Below are 22,832 nucleotides of genomic sequence, written 5' to 3'. Positions count from 1 at the left end.
GTGCTCTTATTCTCCATGGACTTTATAGTGTCCCGGAACTTTTTTGAGTTTGTGCTACAGGATGCAAATTTCTGCATGAAAAAGCTAGCCTTAGCTTTCCTAACTGCCTGTGTATATTGGTTCCTAACTTCCCTGAAAAGTTGCATATCACGGGGGCTATTCGATGCTAATGCAGAACTCCACAGGATGTTTTTGTGTTGGTCAAGGGCAGTCAGGTCTGGAGAGAACCAAGGGCTATATCTGTTCCTGGTTCTACATTTTTTGAATGGGGCATGCTTATTTAAAACATAAAGTGGACAGCAGAGAACATGTCTGCTGTTTATCCTCACATCTTGGACAGACTAGAAACTTAGATACAGTGCCATCGACGTTTTGTTACCTCACAGCCTTATTCTAAAATGGATGAAATAAAAACATCCTTAGCAATCTACACACAATACCCCATAATGACAAAGTGAAAACAGGTTTTTAAAAATTCTTGCACATTTATTAAGAATAAAAAACAGAAATACCTTATTTACATAGTATTCAGACCCTTTGCTATGAGACTCAAAATTGAGCTCAGGTGCATCCTGTTTCCATTGATCATCCTTGAGATGTTTCTACAACTTGATTGGACTCCACCTGTGGCAAATTCAATTGATTGGACATGATTTGGAAAGGTACAAACCTGTTTATGTAAGGTCCCCCAGTTGACAGTGCATGTCAGAGCAAAAACCAACCATGAGGTCGAAGGATTTGTCCGTAGAGCTCCGAGACAGGATTGTGTCGAGGCACAGATCTGGGGAAGGGTACCAAAAAATGACTGCAGCATTGAAGGTCCCCAAGAACACAGTGGCCTCCATCATTCTCAAATGGAAGAAGTTTGGAACCACCAAGACTCTTCCTAGGGCTGGCCGCCAGGCTAAACTGAGCAATTGGGAGTCAGAAAGCAAGTTCAGGGAGTGAGTGTTTTTAATAAATAAATTAAACATAATACAAAACAAGAAACACGAACAACGCACAGAAAGGAAACAGAAACAGAAACGATGAGGAGTGGGGAAGAAATCAAAGGGATTTACATATAAAGGGCAGGTAATCAAGAGGGTGATGGAGCGCAGGTGAGTGATGACGCGCAGATGTGTGTAATGATGGTGACAGGTATGCGTGAAGCAGATATCAGAGCACAAATCAGAATTGGGGCTAGAAACAGTAGATGGGCCAGGGTGTACGTGCACATTTCCAGATATAATTAGCAGTAATACAATCAGGGCACGGCAGAGGACAGGTAGAGCTCTGCAGTGTTGATTTATAACATTTCAATGTGCATTAGATGGCAACAAGATCATATTGTACAGCAATTTCATCAGGTAACATGAATAGAAAGCCAACGAGAGGTGGTTAGAACAGGATGGGAGGCCAAGAGTCCGTGTAACCAATAGAATAAGAGTCCCGAGTGTGGGAACAAACACATTCTGTCCCAACAGCAGCCTTCACAAGCCCTGTTAAACACACTGGAGACTGGAGCACATTAGGTTTATGACTGTGTCATGGTAATACCAGAATTATGTTTGTGTTTACCAAGTGCACTGATTCGAACTACAGTTGAATGATTTAATGATATGGTGTTTTTGTGCCTGTATATTAAACAAACAGCATTTAGGATATTACTGTGGATTCACTTTTAATTTAATCAGCTAAGTGGAAAACGTAAGAAGACAGAAGTTTGTAATCAATTCTACAATAAACATTAAAAACATTAAAACAGCAAGATTGAGTAGAGATTAGGAAAGCATCCCAAATCATCCAGCCAATCTCTGCTAATGTAATTAGCCTGGGCCATAGTAGAAACTGCTCTGTACTTTAGGGGGCATTGGAATTGCACTCATATTAATCACGTATATTGGAGGGAGCATTGCATTATGCATCAGTGTTTCCTCTTTCGTCTGGAAGGAAAAAGGCCAATCTCCTAATGTTGTCCTGCTAATGTTGATTAGGCCATGTCAGAGGAGACAAGGCTATTTACTGCTATTTACTGTGATTACTGTATCTAATGGTATTTTGTGGATATAATGGAACTAGGCCAGGCTACTAGAGACAGTGCTGGCTAGACAGTTGGAGGAAAGTTTGAGTAATCACATCATCACTGAAATGAAAAGGTAGCGGAGTGTTTGTGGAATTGAGCGTGTGTGTGTGTGTGTGTGTGTGTGTGTGTGCGCGTGCGTGCGTGCGTGCATGCGTACGCGTGCACACAATCCCCCCACTGAAGGATTGGCCTTGAAAGTGGATCCTGTGGTTTCTGCCATGACCTTGTCTCTGAACTTCAGGGTCAGACAGATGCTGCTGGAAGAAACAGGAGAGTAGAGGAGGCTTTTCTCTCTTTCTCTTTCTTGCTCTCTCTGCCCCCCTCTCTTTCTCTCTCTTTCTCTCTCTTTCTCGCTCTCTCTGCCCACCTCTCTTTCTCTCTCTTGTTCTCTCTGCCCCATTCTCTCTCTTTCTCTCTCCATACTCTTAACTCCACATCTGTTTTTAAGCCACAGATGGATCATCAATAACGTATAGTTCAGATACGTTGGAGCGGAGGCATTTAACTGGGCTTTAGTGGCCCTATCCATGCTGCCAGCTAGTCACTGGGTGGTCACATTCCAGTGGAAAGGCTTCGATTTATACTAGAAATAAACAAGCTGTTAACCTGCACTCTGTCTGAGAGCACTTAATGCAGGGAGATCAACACATCACTGTCTAGCCCAGAATGAAGTGGCATTGACCGTCTGGCTCTCAGTGACAACAGACACACACACACACACACACACACACACACACACACACACACACACACACACACACACACACACACACACAGATCCAGCATTACTGTACTGTATAACTGGATTGTATTATACTATATTATATGAATGGAATTATGCAGCTTGTTCAAACCATGATAAAGCTGAGAGAACATGCAATTCTGGTGCAGCACATGCAGCCTACAAAGTTACAAGTATAGGCTAGCAAATTTGATTTTAACTTTGAAAAATAATAGGGCATATTGTATAATTAATAGGCTGATGCATATATAGGCTACCTTTCATAATATTTCCCCTGAAGTTATTAACCTACCTCTGCTTTCTCTCTCTATTGTTGCTTCATTCTTTCCGAGCTTTCAACAGTTAAATTAAATATGTTTTCTTGCCCTTATAGTCATCATTCTAATGGCATGCTTAAATAATAAAGGACTAGAATTAGATGCAGACAGCTTACTCTTCCCTTCACAAAGCTTGAATGGTTATGGGTCTGAATAAATAACTGCTATAACCTACTGCTGTCGCGCTTTCGGTCTTCTTTCATACTACCCATGAGTTCTATTGGCTGCTGTATTTAACATTAAGTAAACAAGAGCTTGCGTCCCTCTTCGAATACTCTATTGGTATAAGAAATGCACAAAAAATGTCCAGCAAGCTATTCTAGTCTAGCTTTTCCTGCATGGGACTCTAAGAGCTAAGGAGAGAGGCCAGCGGAGAACAGGTGCGTATTGCGCATGAGACAGAGGCTATAAATTAGACGCTTATTATGCATAATCTATCATTCATTAGCTAAATATAAGGCAAATACTGACTTGAATGTATTACCTGAAAGAGGTAGGCTAGGACATCTACTGTGTGTGTGTGTATATACACTGCTCAAAAAAATAAAGGGAACACTTAAACAACACAATGTAACTCCAAGTCAATCACACTTCTGTGAAATCAAACTGTCCACTTAGGAAGCAACACTGATTGACAATAAATTTCACATGCTGTTGTGCAAATGGAATAGACAACAGGTGGAAATTATAGGCAATTAGCAAGACACCCCCAATAAAGGAGTGGTTCTGCAGGTGGTGACCACAGACCACTTCTCAGTTCCTATGCTTCCTGGCTGATGTTTTGGTCACTTTTGAATGCTGGCGGTGCTTTCACTCTAGTGGTAGCATGAGACGGAGTCTACAACCCACACAAGTGGCTCAGGTAGTGCAGCTCATCCAGGATGGCACATCAATGCGAGCTGTGGCAAGAAGGTTTGCTGTGTCTGTCAGCGTAGTGTCCAGAGCATGGAGGCGCTACCAGGAGACAGGCCAGTACATCAGGAGACGTGGAGGAGGCCGTAGGAGGGCAACAACCCAGCAGCAGGACCGCTACCTCCGCCTTTGTGCAAGGAGGAGCACTGCCAGAGCCCTGCAAAATGACCTCCAGCAGGCCACAAATGTGCAAAAATTGGGGGGCCACACGGGGGGTGTGGCTAAGTCAGGTTGGAGACCTGAGCCAACTCCCCGTGCTTACCGTGGCGAGCATGTGACTGGTCAGGCCCCGTGCTATGGGGTGATGCGCACTGTGTCTCGGTTGAGCATTCACAGGCCTGTGTGCTCGGTGCCAGCATCCCACATTTGCCGGGTGGAAGTGGGCATTCAGCCAGAAGGGGTTGTGCCAGCTCTGCGCTCGAGACCGCCAGTGCGCCTCCACGGCCCAGTGTATCCGGTGCCTCGGCCAAGGAAGAAGCTTCCTGTATGTCTCCCTAACCAATCATAGACGTCTGTCACGCCCTGACCTTAGAGATCCTTTTTATGTCTCTATTTTGGTTTGGTCAGGGCGTGAGTTGGGGTGGGCATTCTATGTTTTGTGTTTCTATGATTTTCTATTTCTATGTTTTGGCCTGGTATGGTTCTCAATCAGGGACAGCTGTCTATCTTTGTCTCTGATTGGGAACCATACTTAGGTAGCCTTTTTTCCCACCTGTCTTTGTGGGAAGTTGACTTTGTTTAGGGCACTTTGCCTTTAGAGCTTCACGGTTTGTTTTTGTAGTGTTTTTTGTTCAGTGTAATTTTTACATATAATATAGAGAAAATGTACGCTGACCACGCTGCACCTTGGTCCTCCTCCTTCAACAGTCGTGACAACGTCTATATTTGGTCTGGTCTAGACCGTCCTATATTTGGCCCAAACATTGAAGTCTATAATTGGTTCAGATTTTGTCCGGTCCAGACCGGTCTTGACTTGGCCCAAACATTTGAACCAATCATAGACATCTATGTTTCACAAGTTTGGACAGCACAGTAGAGCACAGTAAAGAAAAGTAAAGTATGGTTCAGTACAGTAGAGTACAACAGTACAGCACAGTAGAGTATAGTACTGTATTGTACCCTACTCTACTCAAGACATCTTTTCAACTTTCATTCTGAACCAAAAATGAACATGATTTTCAAATTTCGCAAAAGACGTCTTTTCACCTTTTCATTCATTACCTAAAATGAACTTAACTTCAATGTCTGGAAAATACTTATTTTCTACGTAATTTGTTTACTGGAACTATTCTAGTTTCGCGGGGGTATAGGAGGAGGGCGGCCATGAGTCGATTCCTAGTTGAAGATGTTTCTTTCTACTAAATACCATAAGTCACGGTATTTAACTGACTTTAAAGGGCTTGTTTATGTAACGTAGACACAGGGAGTTAGGAAGGAGGTGCAGATGGGTAGTTTAATAATAACGAACATGGAGAGTTACTCAACAATTGAAGCATCTGGACAAGAAAACTGAACCAATACTTCCTGAATAGTGATGCTAAGGAGTGCTAGATAAAGGGGAAATAATCAGGGTAGTGATGAAGTCCAGGTGTGCCTCATGAGAGTTGCCAGGTGGAAGCGAATTCACCATAGATTTTCTGTATTCAGGGTTCACTCAAACATTGTTTTAATCTTTGGTTTACTATTGACTTTAATGAAGGGAAACTTGAATCCGTTTGACCAAATATCTATCAGCATGTTAAATGTGCAACCACAGGGAAAAAAACTATGGACCACCTTTACTCCACACAGAGATGCATACAAAGCCCCTCACCCTCCATTTGGCAAATCTGACCAGAATTCCATCCTCCTGATTCCTATTTACATGCAAAAATTAAAGCAGGAAGCACCAGTGACTAGATCAATAAAAAATTGATCCGATGAAGCAGATGCTAAGCTACAGGACTGTTTTGCACAGACTGCAATATGTTCCGGGATTCCTCTGATGACATTGAGGAGTACACCACATCAGTTATTGGCTTCATCAATAAGTGCATCGATGACGTCATCCCCACAGTGACCTTATGTACATACCCCAACCAGAAGCCATGGATCAAATCAAATCAAATCAAATTGTATTTGTCACATACACATGGTTAGCAGATGTTAATGCGAGTGTAGCGAAATGCTTGTGCTTCTAGTTCCGACAATGCAGTAATAACCAACAAGTAATCTAACCTAACAATTCCACAACTACTACCTTATACACACAAGTGTAAAGGGATAAAGAATATGTACATAAAGATATATGAATGAGTGATGGTACAGAACGGCATAGGCAAGATCAGTAGATGGTATAGAGTACAGTATATACATATGAGATGGGTAATGTAGGGTATGTAAACATAAAGTGGCATAGTTTAAAGTGGCTAGTGATACATGTATTACATAAAGATGGCAAGATGCAGTAGATGATATAGAGTACAGTATATACATATACATATGAGATGAGTAATGTAGGGTATGTAAACATTATATTAAGTGGCATTGTTTAAAGTGGCTAGTGGTACATTTTTTACATAATTTCCATCAATTCCCATTATTAAAGTGGCTGGAGTTGAGTCAGTATGTTGGCAGCGGCCACTAAATGTTAGTGGTGGCTGTTTAACAGTCTGATGGCCTTGAGATAGAAGCTGTTTTTCAGTCTCTCGGTCCCTGCTTTGATGCACCTGTACTGACCTCGCCTTCTGGATGATAGCGGGGTGAACAGGCAATGGCTTGGGTGGTTGTTGTCCTTGATGATCTTTATGGCCTTCCTGTGACATCGGGTGGTGTAGGTGTCCTGGAGGGCAGGTAGTTTGCCCCCGGTGATGCGTTGTGTAGACCTCACTACCCTCTGGAGAGCCTTACGGTTGTGGGCGGAGCAGTTGCCGTACCAGGCAGTGATACAGCCCGACAGGATGCTCTCGATTGTGCATCTGTAGAAGTTTGTGAGTGCTTTTGGTGACAAGCCGAATTTCTTCAGTCTCCTGAGGTTGAAGAGGCGCTGCTGCGCCTTCTTCACAACGCTGTCTGTGTGGGTGGACCAATTCAGTTTGTCCAGTTTGTCCGGATTACAGGAAACATCCGCACTGAGCTAAGGGCTTGAGCTGCCGCTTTCAAGGAACGGGACTCTAACCCGGAAGCTTATAAGAAATCCTGCTATGCCCTCTGACGAACCATCAAACAGGCAAAGTGTCAATACAGGACTAAGATTGAATCGTACTACACCGGCTCTGAAGCTCGTCACATCCGAGAGCTGCCCAGTGACACGTGCCAACTAGACGAGCTAAACTACTTCTATGCTCGCTTCGAGGCAAATAACACTGAAACATGCATGAGAGCACCAGCTCTTCCGGAAGACTGTGTGATCATGTTCTCTGCAGCCGCAGGGCCAGATGGATTACCAGGACGTGTACTGCGAGCAAGCGCTGACCTACTGGCAAGTGTATTCACTGACATTTTCAACCTCTCCCTTTCCGAGTCTGTAACACCAACATGTTTTAAGCAGACCATGGTACCTGTGCCCAAGAACACTAAGGAAACCTGCCTAAATGACTACCGACCCGTAGCACTCACGTCTGTAGCCTTGAAGTGCTTTGAAAGGCTGGTCATGACTCACATCAACACCATTATCCCAGAAACCCTAGACCCACTACAATTTGCATACCGCCACAACAGATCCACAGATGATGCAATCTCTATTGCACTCCACACTGCCCTTTCCCACCTGGACAAAAGGAACACCTATTGTGAGAATGCTATTCATTGACTACACCTCAGTGTTCAACACCATAGTGCCCTCAAAGCTCATCAACAAGCTAAACTAAACTTTAGGCCCTAAAGGACTAAACACCTCCCTCTGCAACTGGATCCTGGACTTCCTAACGGGCCGCCCCCAGGTGGTAAGGGTAGGTAACAACACATCCGCCACGCTGATCCTCAACACGGGCCACTCAAGGTTGTGTGCTCAGTCCCCTCCTGTACTCCCTGTTCACTCATGACTGCACAGCCTCCAACACCATCATTAAGTTTGCCAATGACACAACAGTGGTAGGCCTGATCAACGACAAGACAGCCTATAAGGAGTAGGTCAGAGACCTGGCCATGTGGTGCCAGGACAACATCCTCTCCCTCAACGTTATCAAGACAAAGGAGATGATTGTGGACTACAGGAAAAAGAGGACCGAGCACACCCCCATTCTCATCGACGGGGCTGCAGTGGAGCATGTTGAGAGCTTCAAGTTCCTTGGTGTCCACATCACCAACAAACTATCTTGATCCAAGCACACCGAGACAGTCGTGAAGAGGGCACAACAAAACCTATTCCCCCTCTGGAGACTGAAAAGATTTGGCATGGGTCCGCAGGTCCTCAAAATGTTCTACAGCTGCACCATCGAGAGCATCCTGACTGGTTGCATCACAGCCTGGTATGGAAACTGCTCGGCCTCCAACCGCAAGGCACTACAGAGGATAGTGCGTACAGCCCAGTACATCAATGGGGCCAAGCTTCCTGCCATCCAGGACCTCCTATATTAGGCGGGGTCGGAGGAAGGCCCTAAAAGTTGTCAAAGACTCCAGCCACCCTAGTCATAGACTGTTCTCCCTGCTACCGCACGGCAAGCTGTACCGGAGTGCCAAGTCAAGGTCCAAGAGGCTTCTAAATAGCTTCTACCCCCAAGCCATAAGACTCCTGAACATCTAATCAAATGGCTACACAGACTATTTGCATTTCTCTCACTCTTTTACACCGCTGCTACTCTCTGTTGTTATCTATTCATAGTAACTTTAATAACTCTACCTACATGTACATATTACCTCAACTAACCTGTGCCCCCACACATAGACTCTGTACCGGTACCCCCATGTATATAGTCTCGCTATTGTTGTTTTACTGCTGCTCTTTAATTACCTGTTACTTTTATTTCTTATTCTTATCTGTATTTTTTGAAACTGCATTGTTGGTTAGGGGCTCGTAAGTAAGTATTTCACTGTAAGGTCTACTACGCCTGTTGTATTCGGCACATGTGACTAATTGTCACGATTCTCGTTGGTGGAAGGAGAGGAGGACCAAAACGCAGCGTGGTAAGTGTTCGTCATTTTAATGGTAAACTGAACACTACAAAGCAAAATAACAAAGTGACAACCGAAAACAGTTCCGTCAGGTGCAACACACACTAAACAGAAATTAATCACCCACAACACACAATGGAAAACAGGCTACCTAAATATGGCTCCCAATCAGAGACAACGATAGACAGCTGCCTCTGATTGGGAACCACACCAGGCCAAACACATAGAAAACCAATAACCTAGAAAAAAGAACATAGACTGCCCACCCTAGTCACACCCTGGCCTAACAGAAATAGAGAATAAAAACCCTCTATAGCCAGGGCGTGACACTAATAACATTTGATTTGATGTGCACTAGGCCCAAGCTTGTTTTCCCTTGGTAAATCTAGCTTGTTAGCTGAACTATTCTAGTTTTCGTCATAAATAATGCAACCCCAACTTCAGAACTATTTTACTAGTTAAACAATCATGTAAGTAAGAAATTAGCTGGAAATTAACTAGAAAATTCTTTATTGTTTTATTGAGTAGTCATGACCTGTTTGAGTTATCTGTCGTAAGATGACGGTGGCGAATGATATCATTGCTACTTACTTAACGCGGATCCAAGTTCAGTTTGGAAATCCACCGGCTTCATTGGACATTAGCGTAGGGTTAGCTGAACGTTTCTGGGTGATTCTGCAACTACGAGAAATATGTCCTCAGCTAAATTTTGGGGATTTTTTAATTTTTTTAAAAATATGTTTTTATTCTTTATGTTAAGTTCACACTACAATCACCCCAGATTTTTTTAACACCTCTGTCAAGTGTTAGCTACTTTTCAGATGCATTTTATACCTCAATTTCACCGTTTTGACCTTATCCCTGACCCAGACTTTTGAGCTTCTACTATGTTTTTCTATGGGAAACATTAATTATTACACATTATGTAATGTTATCTTCTAGAGAAAGAGTCAATTAAATAAAATCCATGTCAATATTTATTGAGAGTATGCCCTTTTATATTGTTATTTACACAAAACATAGATGTCCTTTGGTAATGGTGTCATTTCCAACACTGGGGGCAAATTCCTCATGAATAAAGTTTTGTCAAGAGAATGTTAACTTAGTTACCATGGAAAAGTATTGTGACACTAAAGCACATGGCTGCAGCAGACAGTTGTTCCAGAAGTGATGTCCAGAAGTTGAAGAAAAATATAGGTAAATATTACTTGTGTAGAGAATATTGTTATTGTCAGTAATTTACAAACAGGCTATAAATTCTTTAATTTGTTGTAGAATTTTGATTTGTTTTAAATATATTTTATGTATTTAGTGTTAACTATATGCTAGCTGTACAACTAGCCAAAGCATGCTAAGCAGTCTGTCATTTTTCTCCAAAAACAGTAGAAGCGTCATTTCCATCACAGTCATTTCCATCACAAATTTAACTGTGGTGGAAATGACAGAACGTGGTGGATATGACAAAAATCTATTGTTATTACTTTTTACTTTTTTTTTTTTACTTTAGGTTTATTTAATCATGTTTTAAATTCCTTTAATCTAGAAAATGCTCCAAGGTGTGCACAATTGGAAAACTTAAATAGTATTTTTCTTTGTTTTTAGACGATACCACATAAAACAGCACAGAGGTCATAGACGTAGAAACAAAATAAACATGTATCCTATACGATACCAGGAACATCTGCAAAAAGATAGCGAGAGATACTGGAAGAAAAAAGGCAAGGGAGAAGTGAAATCTATCTCTGAGATTACAAAGCGAGAACAAAGAAGCAAGAGATGGCAATGGAAATGCAACCAAAAGAATAGAAGACAGACTTTAAAGAGAACAGTTGCAATTGTGACCTACCTATCGGGCAACACAACACCTTAGTCACCAGATGACTTGCAGCCAGAACATGAGGCCATCATACCTGCCCCTAGCTTACCTGCCCCTGATGCACGCCCTGTTACCCCTTCCTCATCATCTGCAACAGGAATGAGAAGTTGAATACTTGCTGGAAGGAAAAAGGTTGGAAGAGGTCACTTAAAAACATATGGATCTTTGCATGACAAATGTCAAACTTGATAAAGTTTAACGGAAAACTGAGAAATACAAAAAAAGGTATGATCAACTGATGAAGAAAATGTAGAGACGATATTCCCCGAAGACAAATACAAGACAGAAAATGAAGAGAACTCCAAAGAACTTGAAGGATTTTATTGTTTCAAAATGCCATCCTTGCAGAGTTAAAGCAAAAGTATAAAAAAATGAGCAGTGCCAAGGACAAACAAGTGGCTTCAAAAATGCTCAGAGGCAACATCCTGAGAAAGTATGGCCTGGTCAAAGCCGGACACAGAGAATTTGGATTTTCAGCAAAAGCAACGAGGGCAAATGAAAACAGGCCAACAAGTATGCAATACCCCAGGAAAAAGCAATGGCACATAATTAGTACAGCCACAGAAGAGAAAATCACTAGATTCTATGAACGTGATGTCAACAGTAGAGCAACAACAGGGAAAAAGGACACACAAGAAAAAAACCCAGAAGCGCTTCTTGAATGGCACAATTCAGAACCTTTATCAGAATTTTAAGAGGGAATATTCAGTGATTAAAAATGTCCTACTATGAATTCTGCAAAATATGTCCTTTTTGGGTTGTCAAGCCAACAGTCCAGGATAAGGACACATGTCTCTGCAAAACCCACGCCAACCTCCAGTTCATGGGGGACAAACTACAGCATCACAAAGTGATCAGCTGCAGCAACAATGAGAACCTAGTTGAGTCTTTGTGCTGTGAGAACCTGAAGAAAGAGTGCATGTACACAGAGTGCTCCCTTTGCCAAGCCAAAGAGCTTAAAACATCTGACTTTGATGCTGGTGAGCAGACATGGTGGTTTGAGTGGAAAAACAAAGCTAAAGAGAGAGAAAAGTAAAAACAGAGGCAAACATGGAGAAGTTCCCTGTACATTTGATAGTAAAAGAAAAGGTGTGTGGCACACTGCATATTCTACTGGAGGACTTCTCCACAGGATTGAAAGAGAAGTTGGGGAAACACGTGTACAACATTCAACACCAATATTCCAAACTGAAAGAATTAAAAGAGAATCTGCAGAAAGTGATCATCGTGTATATTGACTTCGCAGAGAACTCAGGGACGCAACTTTCACTGGGGACGGGGGGGACTTCCACCCCCCCCCCCCCCCCCCCTTTCCACCACCACATTCTGAAATTGCATTTCTGTCCCCCCCAGTTTTATCATTGGAATGTGATTCAAAATGAGGCAAAGGTGTGCTTTAGGACCATGCTGCAGACAACTCCGAGCGGTCGGGTAGGCTGTTTTGGGGTGTTAATCCGAAAACGAATTATAATAATTATTCCCCCCCCCCTCCACTTCTAAAACCAAAGTTGCGCCCCTGAGAAACTACCTGTGTAAATACACCAGTGAAATCCAGGCAGTTCACTTTGGTAATTCTCACAAGCAGGTGACCCTCCACACCTGTTTTGGGTATACCACAAATGATACAGTTTCACTCTGCTCACTGAGCTCTTCTATGGGGATGACCCCTCTGCAATCTGGGCTCATCTTTCAAAAGCACTGGCCTACTTCCTTGAGCTCTGCCCATCGGCTACTTTTGGAATCTTACTTTGTCTAAAAATATTTAAATGTTTAACAATGGTTGTTGTTCAAAATGTTTGCAATAAAATATTGTTTCCATACGATTTTTGTTTTTTTACATAGATGTCAATTCCACCACATCCATATTTTTTTAGGCGAATTGGTATATTATGTATAATTACATTGATTGATTTGTTTTAGATTGGGAAATCATATGGTTGTTTTCATAGTCTCAGAAAAAGGTTGGGTGGAAATATCTTATTTTTTATGATAAATACATGTTTTCAGCTGTCACAAAGGCAAGTTTATACATTCAGGCGTTGTGTTGATTTATTAAATTTAGTAAAACCTTAAAAAGCACTTAAAATAATACTCAATGCAAGTTAATGTACAAATGTATAAGAAATGTGTTATAAATTAATTGCATGATATTTCATGTTCAACTAAAATTTATATTTCATGATGTGATGTATATGACATTTGTCTATGGCTGTCTGAGAAATATGACAGAAATATATAAATTCCTGAATAGTACGATCGCAGTCATTATCAGATATTATTTCTAGACAAATCAAAGACAATTATAATACTGGTAAAATGGTTTTTCAATGCATTTTAATTTCTGAAAGCTTGCAGGGCCAAAGAGCCCGAAGTTGCAGAATCACCCTTCTGCACTTTCAAGGGCATATGACTGCGGTAGATATACTGTAGCTTCATTGCCCGGCCCTAGCAGTCATACATATATAATAGGACCATTATTTGGCAGTAGGATTTAAAAAAAAATTGTTTTATGGAAAACTAATGATAAAATTTCAGTTTAAACGTTAAGCAAAATTGTCCATTTGTCACATCCCTAATTTATTCACATTATGCAAAGTGTGTTTTTTTTTAACTCAGTGAAGCGGGTGTCTTTGTATTTTTGTGTGTGTTAGTTTTGTGTGTGTACTTTGTATGCAGAGGGAACAAGAGAAAAGAGAGTGAGGCACTGACTCTATTGGGCACAATGGACTGCATGTATCGTTAGTACACTCCACCTAGAGCCTAGACCCATGTGGGGCAGCTCGTTTAGTACACATGGTGTAGTACATGTGTTCAGGTGGCTAGGGAGGGGGTCCAGCCATATTTGTTTAGTTGATAGATCTCTCTGGTGAAGGCTGTTTGCGCATGCGTGTGTTTGTTAAAAACTTTTCTGCAAGCCTCCTTTGAGTTGTTTGGACCAGACAGCATCAGATAGAAGACCGACGTGTAGAGAGACAGGGGGGTGCTGTTTCGCTCGCTCGGATGCTTTCTCCTGTGAGATACATTCAGCCTCTTACAAATGGAAGGAACATTATGAAACACAGAGACGAAATATATATATATTTTTTTTTTTTATTGGTACATTTTTGGAGGAAGCCTGGCTTTCCTTGGCACCCATGATACACACCACTGCTCAAAACTTGAGACATCTGTAGCATTCAATGGAACGAATCATAGAAAAGATCCGACACCCTTTGGCCTGGTTTAGATCAATTGAAGACACCATAGACAGAGATATAACAGCAGGCTGCAACACATACATCTAACCTGTCCTGAATGGGGAGAAATGCACAAAGAGCAGTGACGCCTGAAAACTTCCAGTAAAGTCTGTATGTTATTACACTGGTCAATGCTACAGGCTAGCTAACTCTGCATGTAGGAGACCTTCAGAGGCCTAGCCTCAGGCCTGTACAGGGAATTCAAACAGACTGTTCATTTATATTGGATGACCGGTGCCCTGTGCCCCTGCCTTGTGTGTGTAATATGTAATGCTATGTGACTTTTGCCCTGTGCTCCCTGCCCTCTGCGCTGTTCCCATCTAGAGACTGAACAATAAGACACAGCAGATAGGGAAAAGAGAGGGAGACGGAAGGAAAGGAGCCGAGGAGGACAGAGGAGAGGGATGACTGGACAGTCTTCCTCTGTGACCTTGATGTCCCCAACAAAGACTCCACTGTAAAACATGCAAGATGTTGTAGCAAACGAGACCCCCACAATGCAGCAGCGGCACACATAGAAATAGAATGAATAGAACGTGCTTGGAACCTCTAACCCTGGCAATTTGACTGGTAAACTCATGGGTACACTCACAATGGCTGCCTGGCATTGTGATGCAATAATCCTATTTTTACTTCCTGTGTTGCTCCTATGGACAAAGATTAGTTTAGCATCTTCCTCTTTGCAATGGGTACACTCACAATGGTCTCCAGTCCACCCATTATGCAATCAGTGACTTGAATGGGGACGTCCGTTCTATTCTATTGCTATGTCAGCACATGCAGTCAGGAGCGGCGGAGAGGGGAAAATGTATGTCTAATATATTTTTGGGTACAAAAATATATACTTTTTTTTAAGGGGGGGGTAGGGGGTTATTTGCCTGGCAAATGACCATAATCCAAAATTCCATAACCATCATAGCCCTAACACACACAAGCGCATACAGACTCTGACAGACACACACACACACACACACACACGGCTCCAATTTCCCTCCACCACTCGCTGTGCTTCAGAAGCTCCTGATACAGCCAACCCATTAAAGTCAGTCTGTAATTGGAAAATAAATTCCTACCTCTAGCCATAAAAAAAGACAGGCTTATTCAGAGCTGTCTAATATTGATCCGTCCCCTCCCTTATTTTTACCTTCCTCAAACATAAAAAGCCCTTCCGTATTTGAATTGGATTTGTAGTCCTGAAAATGTAACTGTCTGTATTTTTTCTGCTTCAAACTCAAGTTTTCATTCGTAATGGGGTGTGTGACATTATGTAGAGGTTTATTGTGGACCATTTTCTGCAGTGACCATGGGAACTGGGTGGTTTTGCTTGTAGACAGTGGATGTCATACTAACATCAGTGCTACTGTACAGTATATACACCCTGTGTATATAATCCCCTCATCAATTATGTACCATTCGAATCTATGTCTCACCTCTTCCTCCCTCCTGATCAATGTAGGTGAGATATGATACCCTGGCTGGGTCAAAGAGCCCACTTTAATGTCAGATTATAGATTGAAGCTATAGATTGATACAGCCAAGGGTGTACAGTCCAGGGTACAGGGATCAACATGCTGAGGAATTATGGTATTACTGGGGAATGTGGAGGCAGGAAGGTTCAGGCCAGGACTTCTCTCTATCCCCTCTCTCTTCTTCCCCTCTCTCTCCATACCCCCTATCTCTCCTTCCCCTCTGTCTCTCCTCTGCCCCCCCCCCCCACCCCCCCCCCCCCCCCCCCCCCCATTAGTCTATCCCCAACCTGTCATTTCTCCCCTTGTATTCCTTGCTCCCCCCATCCCTCTGTCCCCACCTGTCCCCCTCCTTGTGAGGCTGTAGCTCCAGTGGAAGTGGGGATTATGCAGCCTCTCCTCCAGATGGGCTGTTGCCTTTTCTTCTCCACTCCACTCCACTCTCTATTCCCCCTATGGAGATAGCTGTATTGAGTATGCAGTGTCTGCTCCATCCTACTCTCTTACATCTTCTCTCTCTCTCTATCTCTCTCTCTCTCTGTCCCTCTCTCTCATCCCTGTCTCTCGCTCTCTCTCCATCCCTCTCTTTCCCTGTGTCTACAGCTGAGGTGTGTGTGACAGTAGGGATTATGCGTAGACTGGTCCAGGCGTGCCTACTGTGTCTCTGTGGAGGCTTATAGCCCAAGGATTCTAGTTGACAGAGGGTGAGGGAAGCAGGGGGGCTGACGGCGGGTGAGGGAGCGGGGGGCTGACAGGAAGAGGGGAGCGGGGTCTAGTCAATATTGGCTCAGGGCAATTGCTTTCATATTCGTATTACTGTTAACACATAGTCCCAGGTATGCTTCGTTTAGAGACTCGCTACAGGTATCTTACTTTCTGATGATTTTATATGGAGTAAAAATGAAGTGAAATAGGTGAAGAGTAGTAGAGTGCTGGGGCGGGTGCGCGTGTGTGTGCCTGCATGCATATGCGGTGTGTTTCATGCTGAAAGGGTAAATGCATTGCCAAATCAATTAACTTTTACTTGGTACTCATTCGGGAGCACCCTCATCAGTAAAAAAGCTGACTAGCATAGCCTAGCATAGCGCCACAAGTAAATACTAGCATCTAAATATCATGAAATCACAAGTCCAAGACACCAGATGAAAGATACACATCTTGTGAATCCAGCCATCATTTCTGATTTTTAAAATGTTTTACAGGGAAGACACAATATGTATTTCTATTAGCTAACCACGATAGCAAAAGACCCAACTTTTTTTTCTCCACCATTTTTTTACTGCATAGGTAGCTATCACAAATTCGACCAAATAAAGATATAAATAGTCACTAACCAAGAAACAACTTCATCAGATGACAGTCTGATAACATATTTATTGTATAGCATATGTTTTGTTCGAAAAATGTGCATATTTCAGGTATAAATCATAGTTTTACATTGCAGCCACCATCACAAAATCTCACCAAAGCAGCTAGAATAACTACAGAGACCAACGTGAATTACCTAAATACTCATCATAAAACATTTCTGAAAAATACACAGCGTACAGCAAATGAAAGACAAACATCTTGTGAATCCAGCCAATATTTCAGATTTTTTAAGTGTTTTACAGCGAAAACACGATATAGCATTATATTAGCTTACTACAATAGCCAACCACACAGCAGCATTGATTCATGCACGTTAGCGATAGCGAATAAACCAGCAAAAGATATTAAATTTTTCACTAACCTTCTCAAAACTTCATCAGATGACAGTCCTATAACATCATATTACACAATACATATATGGTTTGTTCGAAAATGTGCATATTTAGCGGCACAAATCGTGGTTATACAATGAGAATAGTAGCCAAACTGCAAACAAAATGTCGGGAGAAATCTTGGGAGAGGCACCTAATCTAATCAATAACTAATCATAAACTTCACTAAAAAATACAGGTTGGACAGCAAATGAAAGATACATTAGTTCTTAATGCAACCGCTGTGTTAGATTTTTAAAATTAACGTTACTACGACATACAGCGTGCGTTAACTTCTTGTCAATAGGGGGGCGCCATTTCGACTTTGTAAAAATTCGTTCCCAAATTAAACTGCCTCGTACTCAATTCTTGCTCGTACAATATGCATATTATTATTACTATTGGATAGAAAACACTCTCTAGTTTCTAAAACCGTTTGAATTATTTCTCTGAGTGAAACAGAACTCATTCTGCAGCACATTTCCTGTCAGGAAGTGAGATTTCTGAAATCGAGGTCCCTGTTCTGAGGTCAGTTTATAAGTCCCCATGCAAGCTATGGGGCTACATGCACTGCATACGCCTTCCTCTAGATGTCAGTAAGCGGTGAGAATTTGAATGGAGTGGATTGCACCATCTGGGGCCCTATATAAGACCGTGGAACGGAAGTACCGTTCTTTTCAACGGGGCGCCTGGCGCAAGAGGGACATCACAATGGCGCCCTGCAAAAGCTTTCGTTTTACCAGTTCTATATCTCCGGTCATGTTTTTATTCGTTATAGTTGTTAAAGACATCACAAGGTAGTTAATTTAAACCGACTTATAGCAGTTTATATCAGTTTATTGCGATTTTCTGGGATTTCTTTGTCACGCGCTATCAGGAGTTGGACACCTTTCCGGCACATAGCTAACGTTAGCGGCTATTTCGACAGGAGAAGAGGACATCTTTCAACCAAAAGACGATTGTTCTGGAGAAAGGACACCTTGCCCAAGATTCTGATGGAAGCTCAGCAAATAGTAAGCAGTCTTTATGCTGTTAATTCGTATTTATGTTGACAAATGTCAAATAATAATTCCGCCATGAATTTCGGTGCGGTCTCGCTTTAGCGCACGCTGTATTGCGCAGTAACGTTAATTTTAAAAATCTAACACAGCGATTGCATTAAGAACTAATTTATCTTTCATTTGCTGTCCAATCTGTATTTTTTTGTCAAGTTTATGAATAGTTTTCGATTAGATTAGGTGCCTCTCCAAGATGGCGCCGGACAGATTGCTTGAAGTTTTGGCCACTAATCACATTGTATAACCACGATTTGTGCCGCTAAATATGCAAATTTTCGAACAAACCCTATATGCATTGTGTAATATGATGTTACAGGACTGTCATCTGATGAAGAATATCAAGGTTAGTCAAAAATTATATATCTTTTGCCTGTTTGTTACGATCGCTAACCTTTGCTGCTGGTAAATGGTGTTGTGTTTCTGGCTATTGTGGTAAGCTAATATAATGCTATATTGTGTTTTCGCTGTAAAACACTTAGAAAATCTGAAATATTGGCTGGATTCACAAGATCTGTGTCTTTCATTTGCTGTACGCTGTGTATTTTTAAGAAATGTTTTATGATGAGTAATTAGGTAATACACGATGGTCTCTGTAGTTATTCTAGTTGCTTTGGTGAGAGTTGTGATGGTGGCTGCAATGGTAAACTATGATTTATACCTGAAATATGCACATTTTTCTAACAAAACATATGCTATACAATAAGTATGTTATCAGACTGTCATCTGATGAAGTTGTTTCTTGGTTAGTGGCTATTTATATCTTTATTTGGTCGAATTTGTGATGGCTACTGATGCAGTAAAAAAATGGTGGAGTAAGAAAAGTGGTGTCTTTTGCTAACGTGGTTAGCTAATAGATTTACATATTGTGTCTTCCCTGTAAAACATTTTAAAAATCAGAAATGATGGCTGGATTCACAAGATGTGTATCTTTCATCTGGTGTCTTGGACTTGTGATTTAATGATATTTAGATGCTAGTATTTACTTGTGACGCTATGCTAGGCTATGCTAGTCAGCTTTTTTACTGATGGGGGTGCTCCCGGATCCGGGTTTGGGAGGAATTAGAGGTTAAAGCGAGACCGCACCGAAATTAATGGCGGAATAATAGTTTAACATTTTTCAACAGAAATACGAATTAACATCATAAATAGTTCTTACTATTTGATGAGCTTCCATCAGAATCTTGTGCAAGTTGTCCTTTGTCCAGAATAATTGTTGCTCGGTTGTAGATTGTCGTCTTCAACTTTGGAATTAGCAGCAAACATTAGCCATGTGGCGAAGACGTGTCCAACTCACCATAACGCAGCACAAATAAAATACCGAAAATCGCAATATACTGATATAAACTGATATAACTCGGTTTAAAATAACTACATTATGATGTTTTTAACACCTATATCGAATAAAATCAGAGCCGGATATATCTAACGCCTATAACGAGAGCTTTTCAGAATGCAATCCTGAGGTCTGTCTTGCGCCATGACGAACGTTGAAAAGACTGCACACCCGGTTCCAAGAGCTTTTGTACGGCCTCAGATCTACCTAGACACCCCATTCCAATTCTCACTGCTTACTGACATCTAGGGGAAGGCGTATGCTGTGCATGTCGACCCATAGATTACATGCAAATTAATAAACTGACCCTGGAACAGAGTGCCCAATTTCAGATTTCTCACTTCCTGACAGGAAGTTTGCTGCAAAATGAGTTCTGTTTTACTCACAGATATAATTCAAACGGTTTTAGAAACTAGAGAGTGTTTTCTATCCAATAGTAATAATAATATGCATATTGTACGAGCAAGAATTGAGTACGAGGCAGTTTAATTTGGGAACAAATTTTTACAAAGTCGAAATGGCGCCCCCCTATTGAGAAAAGGTTTTAACCCAGACTGTATCTGATGAGAGTACATCAAACTCACCTACACACAGATAGCCAGAAAGCCTGCAAGCCAAGTACAACTGTGCTTTCCACCCAACCATCAGATCTCCTGCTCCAGAGGTTGAGTCCCGCCCACTTGTTTTGAACCTCCTCTGATCCAGCCACTCCCAGTGCTTCATCTGAGTGATTGACAGCTGGTATGAGTCATAGAGGTATTACAGGTGTATGAGAAGTGTTTCATTATCACCCTGGCCATTTAATGCCTTGATCACACCTACAGAATCATTGTGCAAAATGGTACGCAGCATCATCTGGATATGTGTGCAACAAAGCTCAACATTCACCTTCTGCTACCATTTCTGTCAAGCTGTCTACACATACAGTGTGACGCATAAGCTCGATAAATCCAAAGTATGCACCACACAGAACGCACTACAATTGCCTCTGCAACGCAAAAATGCCTCTGCAACCAAAATGCAATGACGCTGTCGGTGTGATCGAGGCATAAACCTTGAGGTTCTGAAAACGTCTACATAACATCCCATCAGAATGTTACACGGCAGCCCTCTCCTGATCCCTAGAGTGGGTGATGTAAGTCTCACTTTTGTCTCTTGCAATAAAAGGAGAAAGGGACTGAGGGAGAGACAGAAAGGGAGAAAAGGGGCTGTTGCCAGGTATTTTATTTGTAGCATTCTAATAGTTATTTCTCTAATTGGCAGGAGGACGTGCCAGCGGGTTTGTAGGATGGCTACACTGAGCTGCTTCAACCAGCCTCCAGTAGCAGTGACACGCACACACCCACACGCGAATGCTCGAACACATAAATTCACATGGGTGCACACACACTGGAAATGTGTATGAGGGAGCCGTGAATATTGACTTGAGAGAACAGGGCTGTTTGTGAGGGGCAATGGGTTAATTAGAGAGCTGCTCTTGGACTGTACGTGTGTGTGCACTAGCACTACACCAGGATATTGGCCTACACTTACTCACTCACTCTTCTACACCTCACTCAGTCCATCATGCATTCATTCATTCATTCACTCTGAGATGCGTGTCCTTCACTACATATGATGTCTTCCTACACAAGGACACACAATCTATGCATCCCAGTTCACTGGCTCCTTTTGTAATAAAAAGGCAATCTCTGTTACGGCTCTCGTTTGTAGAAGGAAGAGTTGACCAACGCGCAGCGTGGAAAGTGTTCATGATTCATTTTATTTAAAAAAACACTGAAACAAAATAACAAAGCGAAAACGAAAGCGAACAGTTCTGTCAGGCACAGACACTAAACAGAAAACAAGATCCCACAAAACCCAAAAGGAAATGACAACTTATATATGATCCCCAATCAGAGACAACGATAGACAGCTGCCTCTGATTGGGAAACACACACGGCCAAAAACAAATAAATAGAAAACATAGACTTTCCCACCCGAGTCACACCCTGACCTAACCAAACATAGAAAATAAAAGTAATAAGTAACTCCAAAAAAATAATAAGTAACTCCAAGGTCAGGGCGTGACAATCTCATTTCACTGTCTGGAATCAGCTTACTGTAGGGTTTTCATCAGTAACACTTAACTGTATACCTTAGTGCATCGTTCTTACTTAAATCCCCCAAGGTGACTTGAGATAACCTTTAACTGTATTGAGCAATGTGCTAACATTGTGATCTGCCATCCAGAACACGTAGGTTAATGTTTTCATTGTTTCTGTGTGATGATGAAAATAGAGGAAAACATGTTGGTTCTGTTGCTAGTTACTTAATAATACAACGTGTTTAAAATACTGTGTTGCCTGTTGTGCGTCGATAACAATAACAAAATCACCGTTACTACAAGCAGGAGCTATCTAACACATCTCACAATCTACTACTAGTTCCAGTTTGTCAACTTGAATTATAATGCATGTAGGCCTATTATTTATATATTGACACTGGACTCTTGTCATGAGGTATTCCTCCCCTAGCTTGGTCCAGTTTGGGATGCAGATACAGAATGAAAAGGTGTATGGGTCCAAACTTATCCCTATTTAGTGCACTACTTTTGACCAGAGCCCTATGGGTACAGTATAGGAAATAGGGTTCCATTTGGGACACACCCTGTGCCTTGTTATCCTTAAAGGGATAATTCTGGATTTTGGCAATGTGGCCCTTTTATCTACTTGCTAGCAGATACCCATAGACTTCCAGTCATTGCGCTAACGCGAGCGTTTGCTAACAAAACTACCTCTAACTTCATTCATACTGGACACAAAGACATAAAAATGGTATCCACAAGTTCGTTTTACTCAGGGGAATTATCTCTTTAAGTCATAATTAGGCCGACTATAGTGTAGTGGTGTTTGTTAGTGCGTACTCATGAGCAGTGCCAGAGCCCAGCCAGCCAGCCGAGCAGCACATGGTTTACATTCCAACTCCATTAGTCTATACTGCTGGAGTGCATCA

This window comes from Salvelinus namaycush, chromosome 21 (genome assembly GCF_016432855.1).
Source record: "Salvelinus namaycush isolate Seneca chromosome 21, SaNama_1.0, whole genome shotgun sequence".
Lineage (NCBI taxonomy): Eukaryota > Metazoa > Chordata > Actinopteri > Salmoniformes > Salmonidae > Salvelinus > Salvelinus namaycush.
This window is presented reverse-complemented; position numbering follows the sequence as displayed.